Source organism: Neophocaena asiaeorientalis, unplaced genomic scaffold, assembly GCF_003031525.2.
Source record: "Neophocaena asiaeorientalis asiaeorientalis breed wild unplaced genomic scaffold, Neophocaena_asiaeorientalis_V1.1 scaffold629, whole genome shotgun sequence".
Lineage (NCBI taxonomy): Eukaryota > Metazoa > Chordata > Mammalia > Artiodactyla > Phocoenidae > Neophocaena > Neophocaena asiaeorientalis.
In genome coordinates, this window is record NW_020175468.1 from 992,707 (window position 1) to 1,004,913 (window position 12,207).

The 12,207-nt window shown below is 49.7% G+C and overlaps 1 protein-coding gene across 1 annotated transcript in view; it reads left to right on the forward strand.

The window, feature by feature from the left end:
• LOC112415481 (sialic acid-binding Ig-like lectin 14) overlaps nucleotides 1-12,207 on the forward strand; it is a 51,977-nt gene continuing 39,770 nt past the window's right edge. Inside the window, exons 1-2 of the mRNA XM_024768508.1 lie at nucleotides 1-112; nucleotides 772-867. The gene's annotated coding sequence lies outside the window, so the exon portion shown is untranslated. The remainder of the gene's footprint in view (nucleotides 113-771; nucleotides 868-12,207) is intronic.

Consider the following 12,207-nt stretch of genomic DNA (forward strand, 5'->3'; position numbering starts at 1 on the left):
GGATCTAATTTCTATTTTAACAGGATCCTTTGGGCTGCGTGTGAATAGAGGGGTGGAGAGTGGCAAGGACAGACATGGGCAGACCAGTGAGGAGGCTTCTGCAGTGATCCAGGTAAGCAGCAGTGGTAGCTCGGAGCAGAGTGGAGACAGTGGAATCGGAGAGAAGTGGTCAGATTCTGGATCGCTTCCGGAGACAGAGTAGATGGGACTCTGCCAAGTCTTGGGGGACAGCAGTGGATGAAACAGAGGACTCATGACAACTCCAACTTTTGTTTTGACTTGAGCAGTTGTAAGGGTAGTGGGACCATTTAGTAAAGAGGTGGTGGGGGTTAGGGAAGACTGGGGAAATATCGTAAGAGGAGTAAGTTTATGGCAAAGAATCTGGAATTTCTTTTGGGCATGGCAAGATTTGAGGTCCTTTGCTCTGGAAGTCTTTCCAGAACTCTGGGCTGGGTCTGGCGCCTCCTTTGGGCGTCCACGGCCGTCTGACCCTCACCGAAGGCCAGCCCTGACCACTCTAAGGTTGTAATCAGGACAGAAGAGGGTGCGCTCGTACCGCACCCAGCTTGGGCGGTGGGAACAAGGAGTCAGACCCGGCCGGCAGAGTCCAAAGCGGGTCAGCAGGGACACCAGGGGCTTAGGGCACTCCCGCGTGGAGGGCTGGCGGTAGACCGGCTTTGGGGGGATCATGGAGGGGAGTGCCATCTCCCGAGGGATGCCTACCGAATGCGTGGGAGAGAAATATGGAGACCATCAACTCCTCCACGGCAGCACGACCAAGGGCCGAGATCGACCCGCCGCGGGAGGAGGCACTCACCTGAGTAGAACCCGCGCCGGACGGTCCAGGCTCAGAAAACGCGGCAGCAGGTAAAATAACTACGACTCCCAGAAAGCTTTGGGTCAACCCGCGAATGACTCCCAGGTGCCCGTGCGGCGGTTCGGCCTGGAGCGATTGCGGCGCTCGGACAAGCTGGGCCTACAACTCCCGGCGATCCTCGCGGTGGTGTCTTTCGTTCCTGCCTACGGTTCCCAGAGTTCTCCATGCCAGTGCGGTTCGATTTCCGAGTGCGCCTGCGCAGGAGCTGGTGAGGCGTGTGGTTTTGGTGCTGACGTGCGTTGCGCGCTGTGGTTTATTCCAGAGATAGATGTTTTTCAGATATTCTGTTCTTGTGGGAGCATGGTAGAGTTTGTGGTGGGCGTGGAGAGGTGTCAGGGCGGGGTACGAAGGGGATAGGGGTGCGAGAGGGAGAGGTAGCGGGGGCGGTGGACCGGTTCCAAGGATCGGGGATACAGTTTGGGGTCTTGCGCGCGCCCCCACTGACGTGAGAGCGGGTGTGCGCCCCGGCTGAGGACCGCCGCCGTGCGGGCTGGGGGCGTTATGCTTGCGCGGAGCCGAAAAGTAGTGGTTTGCGGTTCGCTACGCGGGTTCGGGGCATAAACGCGGTGAGCAGACATGCGCGCACCTGGGTCAGGAGCCAGTGCTCACGCCTCCTGCCTGGTGGAGTTGAAGGCAGAGCTCGGGATGGAGGGTAGGTGAGACCCGTAAGACGGAGGGTTCCCCGGGGAACAAGTGCCCCCAAACCAAAAAACGGAGCACCTTCCCAAGAGTCTACCGGAGCCCTGATCCCCAGGTCCAAGCCCTCAGCCCCCTAATTGCCGCCTCTCCTGCATGGTATATTCTGAGATCCTTTTGTCTCTACTCCTGTGAAGCCCTTGAGAGAGTAGTGATAGGGGACATTTAGGTGTCTGAACCTATTTGTTGAAGCCTGGTCATCGGGTTCACTCCTTTGTTAATCATTTCCTGAGGCTTTCTGTGTGCCAGGTCCTATTCTCTGGGACACAGGTGTATCGGGCCTGGTTGGGGAGATAAGGATGTCACAGCTTGATGTGGAGGTTCCAGATGTCAGGGGCTGCAGGAGCCCAGAGATTACAGCTGCTGCTAACCAGGGCATGGGGGGTGGGGGGGCACTTAATAAGGAGTTAGCACGTGCCAGACACCGGTGCTCTGCACTTCCCTTGCACCATCTCAAGTTTCTCGTCTGTAAAATGGGGGTGATAATCATAGTACCTGCCTCAGAGTGTGTGTGTAAAAATAAATGAGTTAACAGCAAAGTGTTTATTGACCAAGCCATAAACTTTTATAATTTTCGTCTCATGAAAGTCTCATAACCAGGCATGGCTGCCTTTTCTGGGGGGCTAGGCCTAAGTTTTCTTTTCAAGCAAGCCGTGAGTTGGGAATTTCAAAATCTCAGGCAACCTACAGATAAGCTAAGGCAGTTCTCAGTTGGGTGTGAGTTTATCCCCAAGAGAACATTTGGCAATGTCTGGAGACATTTTTGATTGTCACGACGGGGGTGCAAGGGGAAGGGTGTGACTGCTATCAGGCAGGCAGAGGCCAGGGATGCTGGTAAGCATACTCTGCACAGGATGGCCTCCCACAGCGAAGAATCACCCGGGCCCCGAATAGCAGTAGTGCCGAGGCTGAGGGACCCTGGCTTAAGTGGCATTCTTCTGTGCCTAGTTTTTTACCCTCAAAATTAGTATACATTCAGGTGTTGCTGTGTTGGTTTTAGTCCCTCGCTATGAAAGTTTCGTTATTTAAGTATTTAAGCGGATCTCCACACCACTCACATATTGAGTAAGAAGTTAGTTTAAAAAAAAAAAAGGTTCGTCTTAAACTGGGCTTCAGTGAAAAAAAAAAAGAGGATGTGAAAGCCAGCCTGCCCATTTAAGTATTTAAGCGTATCTCCACACCACTCACATATTGAGTGAGAAGTTAGTTAAAAAAAAAAAGTTCGTCTTAAACTGGGCTTCAGTGAAAAAAAAAAAGAGGATGTGAAAGCCAGCCTGCCCGCGTCACTCCGTGTGCCACTTGCTTAATTGTGTGACCTTGAGTAGGTGTCTTAACCTTTCTGGGCTTCCTCTGTTCAGGGGATAATAAGAGCAGCTGTTGGAGGAACTAGATGATTTCATACATGTAAAGCATTCAAGACAGGGCTTGGTGTTTAGCAAGAGCTGTGAAAAGAGTGGAGGGCAGTGTTCTGGTTCCTTATGTCACTCCCCTGGGGCAGCAGTTGTAAGACGTTAACTTAGTTTCTAAGGGGAGAGACTGAGTTGGTGTCGAGGGCTTCTGGGGAGGGCGGATGACTGTCTGCAACCGCTTGTCAGTTAGAGGGTGCAGATTGAGTCCCTCAGCCTGCTGTTTGTGACCTGGCCCCTGATGACTGCAGCCTCATCTCTCACCCCTGCACCTCTGGCAAGTCCCCACCTTTGCTGGAGAAATAACTTTTTCTGCCAGGTGTTTGCACATGCCCTTCCAACCCTCACTCCTCCTGCCCCGCCACACTGATTCCTGTTTCTCCTCCAGGTAGCCACTTGGATGTACTTCCCCCAGGAAGTCCACAGGATCCCTTCTCCCCTGCCTTGGATTAACAAGCCACCTCTGGGCTCCCACACCCCTGGTCCCTTACTTTGTCAGAGGCCCTGTCACCTTGGGTTGTGGCTGCCTCTGTTTCAGCATCTCTTTGGGTTGGGTGCTTTTTCTTTTCCTTTCTTTTTTTTAACTTATTAATTAATTTACTTTTGGCCACGTTGGGTCTTCGTTGCCGCGCGTGGGCTTTCTCTAGTTGCGATGAGCAGGGGCTACTCTTCGTTGCGGTGCGTGGGCTTCTCATTGCAGTGGCTTCTCTTGCTGCGGAGCACAGGCTCTAGGCGCGTGGGCTTCAGTAGTTGTGGCTCGTGGGCTCTAGAGCGCAGGCTCAGTAGTTGTGGCGCACGGGCTTAGTTGCTCCGCGGCGTGTGGGTATCTTCCGGGACCAGGACTCAAACACGTTTCCCCTGCGTTGGCAGGCGGATTCTTAACCACTGCGCCACCAGGGAAGTCCCGGGTTGGGTGCTTTTTGAGAGAAGGGTTTGGTTGGATTTGCATCTGGGTCCCTAGCATCACTGGGCAGAAAGCCTGGAACAGAGCAGGCCAGGTATTCAAGGCCCTTCCTGAGCTGCTCCTAGCCTACCTCTCCTTTCTTGTATCCTCCTGTTACCTGCGCCCCAGTGAACTCAGCTCGGGCAGGAGACGGCTGCTGTCAGATGTGGTGGTTAAGGATGGAGGTTCAGATCCTCGGATGACCAATCTAGTTGTGTAAATGTTTACAAGTTACGTTTCCTCACCTGTAAGATAGAGATGAAATAGTCCAGTCCAGGAGTAGAGCAGTGGTTCTCAACCTGGATGATTTTTGTCCCCCAGGGGACATTTGGCAGACATTTTTAGTCGTCACAACTGGGTTGAGGGGGACTGGCATCCAGTAGGTAGTAGGTAGAGGCCAGCAATGTTAGTAGATCTCTAACACACAGGACAGCCTCCCCAGCAGACAGCTAACCTGCCCAGAATGTCAGTAGTGTTGAGGTTGGGAAGAGGTACACGTCGAGGGCTTAGAACAGTGTTTGGGCCACAGTAAGCACTCCGCAGATATTAGCTACCATTACCGTCACTACTTAAATACACCAAGCTCTCTGTTGCCTCCATCTCTCTGCCCAGAATACCCTTCGCCCACTTCGAATGGGGCTTGAATGCCTACTCATCCTTCAGGACCTAACCAGATATTACCTCTTTGGGGAAGCCTTCCGTGAACTCTACCACCCTTGTCCCCTAAGACACACCCTCAGTTAAGCAGGGACTCCTGGGAGTCACACACATGAGCCCGGACTCAGATTCAGGCTCTTTTCTCACACCTGAGTGACTTCGAGCCTCAGTATCCTTTTCTGTGAAATCAAAGGGTGGCTTTGAGGATGAAACGGACCAGCACCAGGGAAGTGTTGGATTCATGTCAGGACTCCCACTGTGGAATGTATAGTCAATAAAACCTAAAAGCTTACCTTACGTTGGTTTAGGTTGAGGGACATCGTTAAGAAATACGTTTTTAAATATGTTTTGCTGTAGAAAAAATAGGAACAAGCAGAATTTTCTCTAGCACCAAGAGAATTAAGAAGAAAAAAAGATGTTATATGCTGTATACACGAGATCCACATGTAATGAACAGGCTCAGAAAGTGAAAGTAAAAGGGTGGGAAAAGAGATACCAGGCAAAGAACTCAGAGAAATCTTTTAGCCACGTTAACCACCAACCAAAAGAGATTTTGAGTCAGAAAACACTATCAGTAATAAAACGTCATCACAGATGAAAAAGGAACAGCCAGGATGATGAAACGGTTCCAAACTGGGATGCACATAACAGCATAGTCCCAGAAGAAATAAAACTAAAGTTAACAGGACGACAGGAAGGAATTGACACATTGCAGAAGCACTGTGACCTCTCTCTCAGTAATTAATCAAGTAGACGACAAACAATAAAGCTGTGGAAGATTTGAACGAGACCACTAACCAGCTTGAACTCATGGACAGAAATGGAACCGACTGATGTGAGCATATAGGTTTTTGCCAGGCGCACAAGAGCTATGTACAGACGTCTGAGGTGTGGCTGTTCAGAATGGTACCCATTGGCCACACGTGGCTAATGAATATTTGAACTGTGGATAGTCTGAATCGAGCTGTGCTGAAAATGTAAATACATACCAGATGAGAAGACTTTATGTGAAAAAAAAAATGTGGAATACCTCACTAAAATATTTTATCTTGATTGCATGTTGAAATGGTAATATTTTTTATACAGTAGGTTAAGTGTAATGTTAAAAAGTAATTGTACTTGTTTCTTTTTACTCGACAAACGTGGCTAGCAGGAAATTTTAAATTACATCTGTGACCTGTTATTATGTTGGATAGCCCTGTTCTGGACTACAAGTAAGTCTTAGCAAATAGCAAACTCACTCTGCTCTACTCCCCAGGACAAGGGACCTTAACCAAGAAGTTTAATATGTGTACTTATGATGCAGTAAGTGAATTTTCCCGTTAGCAACTGTTTTACGATTTAGGGAATGGCTAAAACAATTTTTCGTAAGTCTTGAAACTAGCTAAGATGTAAGAAGTCTGAGTGAGTGTGTGTGTGTGGGGGGGGGGCATATATCATAGTCATCTTAAAACACTTTTGCTTGGGAGACCCCAAAGCCATTTTGAAAAGCTTTGTACCACCACCTAACTCATGTTAAGTTGATACCTGAAATTTTTCAACATTAACAAGTTTTTGTTATTGTTACAGGCAGAAACCACGTATTTTATAAGGTGACATGAGATGAGGGTAGGCTGTTAATGGAATAAATATTTCGTGACATGACTCAGATAGGTTTTAATTATCTTAGAGAATAATGTGCACCAGTTCTAACCAGTTTACCTGGATATTGTGTCAGTGGAACTTGAAAAATTTGTCCCTGAAAACATTCCAGTTAAATTTTTTTAAAAATTAGCTTCACTAATTATAATGCTTTTGGTTGTTCTAAATACAGAACATCCCAACGTGAGCCAGCAAGCTTCACCTTCATCAAAATGAGTAGACTAGAAGTACACGCCACCGCCCAGGGAGTTCTGTGTATATACCCCACTTGCTGGAAGATCTCTACTTTGTTAGATGAAACAGCTTGCATATCCCCAAAGACATTTCTTACCTCCTTGGAGGTCAGGAGTTTAGGGATTGCCTTAGGGCAAAAAGCACAATCTGATCTGGGGCATGTATATCTGAACCTAACAGATGCAGGCAGAAAGATATTTTCTTGACTGAAAAAAATGGCTTTTTTTTTTTTTTTTTTGCGGTACGCGGGCCTCTCACTGTTGTGGCCTCTCCCCGCTGCGGAGCACAGGCTCCGGACGCGCAGGCTCAGCGGCCATGGCCCACGCGGCCAGCCGCTCCGCGGCATGTGGGATCCTCCCGGACCGGAGCACGAACCCGTGTCCCCTCCATCGGCAGGCGGACTCTCAACCACTGCGCCACCAGGGAAGCCCTGGCTTTCATTCTTAAAGAAGACATGTTTCTAATGTGAGATTTTCTTTGGAAAGAGGGGCTTCTTGATGGTTTGCTTTCCACACCTTCCCTCTTGCCTACAAATGAAAGTATAAGATTATTATTAGACCAAACAGTACCGTGTCAGCTGGAAAATGTGGGTGTAGACTCTACTAATTTGAATCATGTACCACGCACGAACATTGCTGCTAGTTTAAGACATCAGAATTTTTTCCTGAAATCTTACTTTGAGAAACAAAACATAAAATTGATTTTATCATACCCGGTTTACCTTTCAATGGTAGTGAGATGGAATCTTTTCTGTTTTTTGAGGAAGTAGTAAGAACACACCTTTGTGCTTCCACAACTATAGTCACATGATAATACTGCCAAATTCTTTTTTTTTTAATTTTTAAAATTGAAGTATAGTTGATGTACAGGGTTGTGTCAGTCTCTGCTGTACAGCAAAGTGACTCAGTTATACACGTATAGACATCCTTTTTTTATATATTCTTTTCCATTATGGTTTCTCACAGGATATTGAATATAGTTCCCTGTGCTGTACAGTAGGACCTTGTTGTTTATGCATCCTATATATGACAGTATATATCCACTAATACCATATGATATCACTTATATGTGGAATCTAAAATATGACACAAATAAACCTATCTACAAAACAGAAGCGGACTCACAGACATACTGAGGACTAGAGTTTGGGATTAGCAAACTCTTTTTTTTTTTTAATGATTGTTTATAATTTAACTTTCATCATCGAGAGCCCCAAGTACAGAAGCACTGTGTAGCACTAAATCATAATCCCTATGGATACAATAGAGATTAATTATAAAAAACCAGGAGTAAGAAAACAATCATTTGAAATCTACATAACTCTCAGGCTCTGGAAGTGCCTCTCATGTATCCTGTGGAATCCGAGGGGTCATTTTTACTGGGTTTTCCAAGAGACAAACCATACTTTCAATAGCAGCAGGCTTTCCCATCCCAGCATGAGGAGGACATCTGGGAATGTGAGTCTGGGTGTCTGAACTCTGTAACCAGCATGATGTGTAACTAACACGCTTGCTCTGTTGGTGGCTCCCCGGAAACCACTGATGCATCCAACTCCTGCATGAAGAATCAGGCTCCTGAGAGGACATAGCCCACCTGAGACTCTTCACTGCTCCAAGCTCACTGACCCCCTGCCTCGGAACGGGAGATATCACCATCGAGGCTTTGTTGGCACCTCCTGTTCACAGAGCAGCTGGACACTGGCCCGTGTGGCATGACTCAGGCGTGGGCCACACCCGCAGCATTCCCAGCTGGGACATGGGGATTGTCATGAGCCCTGCTCTTTTCATCCCAGCAAACACGTCCATAAATGGCTGCAGGGCCAACTCTACCAGGGTATTTCAAAGACTGGTCTTGGTCCCTGAAGGACAGCACCAAATCTGGCTGAAGTTCCTGAGATGTTTTTTTGGTTTGTTTTAAAATTCATTTTATTTATTTATTTATTTGGCTGCGTTGGGTCTTGGTTTCTGTGCGAGGGCTTTCTCTGGTTGCGGCGAGTAGGGACCACTCTTCATCGCGGTGCGCGGGCCTCTCACTGTCGCGGCCTCTCCTGTTGTGGAGCACAGTCTCCAGATGCGCAGGCTCAGTAGTTGTGGCTCATGGGCCCAGTTGCTCCACGGCGTGTGGGATCTTCCCAGACCAGGGCTCGAACCCGTGTCCCCTGCATTGGCAGGCGGACTCTCAACCACTGCACCACCAGGGAAGCCCTCCTGAGATGTTTTTGACTATTGATTACTTTCTGTGTGTGAGCAGGGTGCATTTCCACCATACACGTGGGGTCTAGTTCTTCTCGTTTTGCCTAAAGGACGAGTGTCTAATTCTAGATGTGCCACTCAAAAGCCTGGATGGTATTCTCTGAAACGGCGCTCCTTTGAAAGCTGCCTTTCCAGCTGAAAGGCTGGGAGAAATCCTACCTGATCCCTATCCCACAACAGAATCTGCTACCGAGATTAGATTCTTATTTCCGTAATGCTCTTGTTTCCTTAAGTTGGAGGATTGTCTATCCCTGATCACATTCTGTCTTGCCCCACATTTGAGACTTGGCCCTGAGCCTGCTTCTGTAACGAGATCGTTTTGTAGTTCATCTAAAAGTATACTCGCCAGCTTAGTGACAAGGACATCAGCCTGTATGTAACTTTTCAGTGCCTTTCGATAAGCTCATTGATGCATCTATTCATATTCTTCACCTTTGGCTTCAGAATGATTACGGGGACCAGCATGGACCAGTGCAAATCCTACCCATTTCTGTTCATGGGACCCATTTGCTTCCAGCCGACAGGTGTCCCCTGTGATGAACCTGGGGAGCAGAACTTCCCCTGATCCCATTTCATTCTCTACCATCTTTCCGCAAGATCCCCACTTTGCACTTCTTTCCAAGTGTCAATTCAAAACAGGGTTCGTCATCCATCAGCTGGGAGCCCTTGAAACACAGAAAGGAAAGGGGAAAAAAACCCCAGGATTTGTTCTTCGTGCTACAGCCAGAGGGAAGCCTTCGGTCCATGAATCAGTCCTTGTCATCAGTGAGTCTTTGCAAGAGCAGGAAATGAGAACACTCCCCAGTCCTCCTTAGGGACCAGTGCTGACAGCGACCCAGGTCTCAAGGCCAAGAAGTTCCTTTGGGGAAAGAGAGAGAGGTGGGGGCGGGGGAGAGGGAAGAAGAAGGGGAGGGAGGAAGGGAGGGAGAAACAAAGAGACCGAGGCATTCTTCCCCGCTGGGTCACCCTGCATTGCTGAAGAACATACCACATTGCCTGTAGAGCAGTTTAGCAACCTCAGTACTTGACATCCTTGGTTTTATGGGGTGTGGGTGTGGCCATCTTGTAAATTGTAAGATATTCAGGGGCATTCTTGGCCTCTACTAGCCCACCAGATGCCAGCAGCATCCCCCCACCATTTGTGACAATCAAAAATGTCTCTAGACATTGCCAGATGTCCTCTGCGTGGAGGCAGAAACTTCCCCAGTTGCGAACCCTTGCTCCAGAGCAATGTTTTATCTATGTGACCCAGATCACACCGCTCTCCTGCTCCCCCATCACCGTGACCTAGAAGAGCCTTTCTTTTTTTTTAAATTATTAAATTAATTAATTAATTTTGGGGGCTGTGTTGGGTCTTCATTGCCATGCATGCAGGCTTTCTCTAGTCGCGGCAGGCAGGGGCTACTCTTCATTGCGGTGCACAGGCTTCTCATTGCGGTGGCTTCTCGTTGCAGAGCATGGGCCCTAGGCTCACAGGCTTCAGTAGTTGTGGCGTGTGGGCTCAGCAGTTGTGGCGCACAGGCTTAGTTGCTCCACAGCATGTGGGATCTTCCTGGACCAGGGCTCGTACCCGTGTCCCCTGCATTGGCAGGCAGATTCTTAAGCACTGCGCCACCAGGGAAGACCACAGAAGAGACTTTCTGATCTAGCTTCAGTCCCCTGCCACTCTTTCCGATATCTCCCGCTTCCTGCCTCAGGGCCTTTACACTTGCTGTTCCCTCTGCCAGAGACACTCCCCGTGGCCGCCTCCACCCCGTCTTCCAGGGCTCAGTTAAATGTTGCCTCGCCAGCCACCAGGGCTGAGGTCACCTCTCTGAATCTTGACTCTCTACTCCCCTTCCTCCTCTACTCCTTTCATGTATAGGCTTTTATCGCGCTCTGAAATTATCCATTTTCTTGCCTATCTCTTCTACCAGAGTGTAGGTTTCATAGGGGTGGAGGTGGGGGAGGGGCGGAGATTTTTGTTGACTGTCTTTCTGGCTGCTTCATTGGTTCCCGCTGTAACACCTGGCACAGAGTGCGTGCTTAGTAAACCCGGATGAATCAATAGGTGAACGCTCAGCTCATGTGCTGGGTGATGCTGGGACCCAGAGATGAGTCATGCCGAGCTTTGCCCTCCCAGAGCTCCGGGGCTGGTGAGGGAGAGTGAGTGGACTCGGATCTGTCCAGGTCTGCTGACCAGAGCTGTGACAGCAGAGATGCCTGGGACCAGGAGAGGCCAGACAGAGTGTAGACGAGAGTGAAGGACTTGGAGAAGAGTCCCTAGACAAGGAACTCTTGAAGGAGGAGCAGGGGTTTTAGCAGGTGGTGAATAGCGTCTTATCCATCCACCCATTCATTCATTCATTGACTCATTCATCCATTTCCCGGGGCCTGCTGTCCCGGGAAATGCTGGGCACCTAGAACTGAGTCAGTCCTGAACCCTGCTCTCAGCAGGCCCCTCGTCTGAGGAGGGAGGCTGATACGGACAGTCACAATCCACGATGATTAGATGGTGGTAGAGGGAGATCCAGGGGCTGTGGAAGCTGCGAGGGGCTACTTGGTGCTTGTGGTGGCAGAGGGGAGAGGGCACCCAGAAAGAGCAGGACTGGGGTCATTTCCTTCCATCCCAGGATGCTGGAGATGTGAGAGAACCTGGCCCACTCCGGGGAAAATGCTGAGTCCATGTCACCCTCTGACTCCTGCACATTGCGGGTCCTCGCACCGCGAGTCTGATCCAGCCATAAGCCCCTTTTCATAGACAAGGACATCGAGTCTTAGAGAGATTGGGTCACTCACCCAGGGGAGCAGCCCAGCCAGCGTGCGGTGTGACCAGAGGTGGGAGAGATGAGGCTGGAGATGTGCGCACGGCAGGTGGCCCTGAGTGGCTTCAGCAAGTCTCTCCCTCTGGCCCTCCCCTCTGTGGCGTGTGCAGAGCCAGTCGGGGAAGGATGGGCGCAGGAGATTGGGACCGAGCCACCCGGGGCCAGAGTGAGGGGTTTGCAAGATGGGAGGAACCATCTGTTCCAACAGAAACCTTCTGTTTCCTTTCCCAGAAAGGTACAGCGGTGGGGGCTTCTCTTATTTCTGGGGGTACAGCTGCTGCCGGCAGGGGCATTCCTCTACTGGAACCACCACCGCCACAGCTGCGCCTCCTTCCTGTGCTTCCTCATACAAGACAAACCTGAGGAAGGGGAAGGGCTACTTTTTCTGGTTCAGGTCTCCTCTGTGGAAATCCCTCACCAGGACGGGTACTCCAACCTCAGCCAGATCCATCCTGTGGACATCGGTGAGGAGGGTCTGCCCAGCTGCCCCATCATCTCTCCCTACATCAGTAAGCTTGCAGGGGCCTCCTACGCCCCCAGCCGCACCTCGGGCTTCGGGGAGCTGGCAGGAATCCCTGAGGAGTAGGGCAGGGCCAGGAAGCAGAAGGCAGTGGGCTTGGTGGCTGGGGACAACGGAATGTATTATCTGTGGCTGCATCAAAATGAACCACCCCAAAACTTACCATCTTTAAACAAT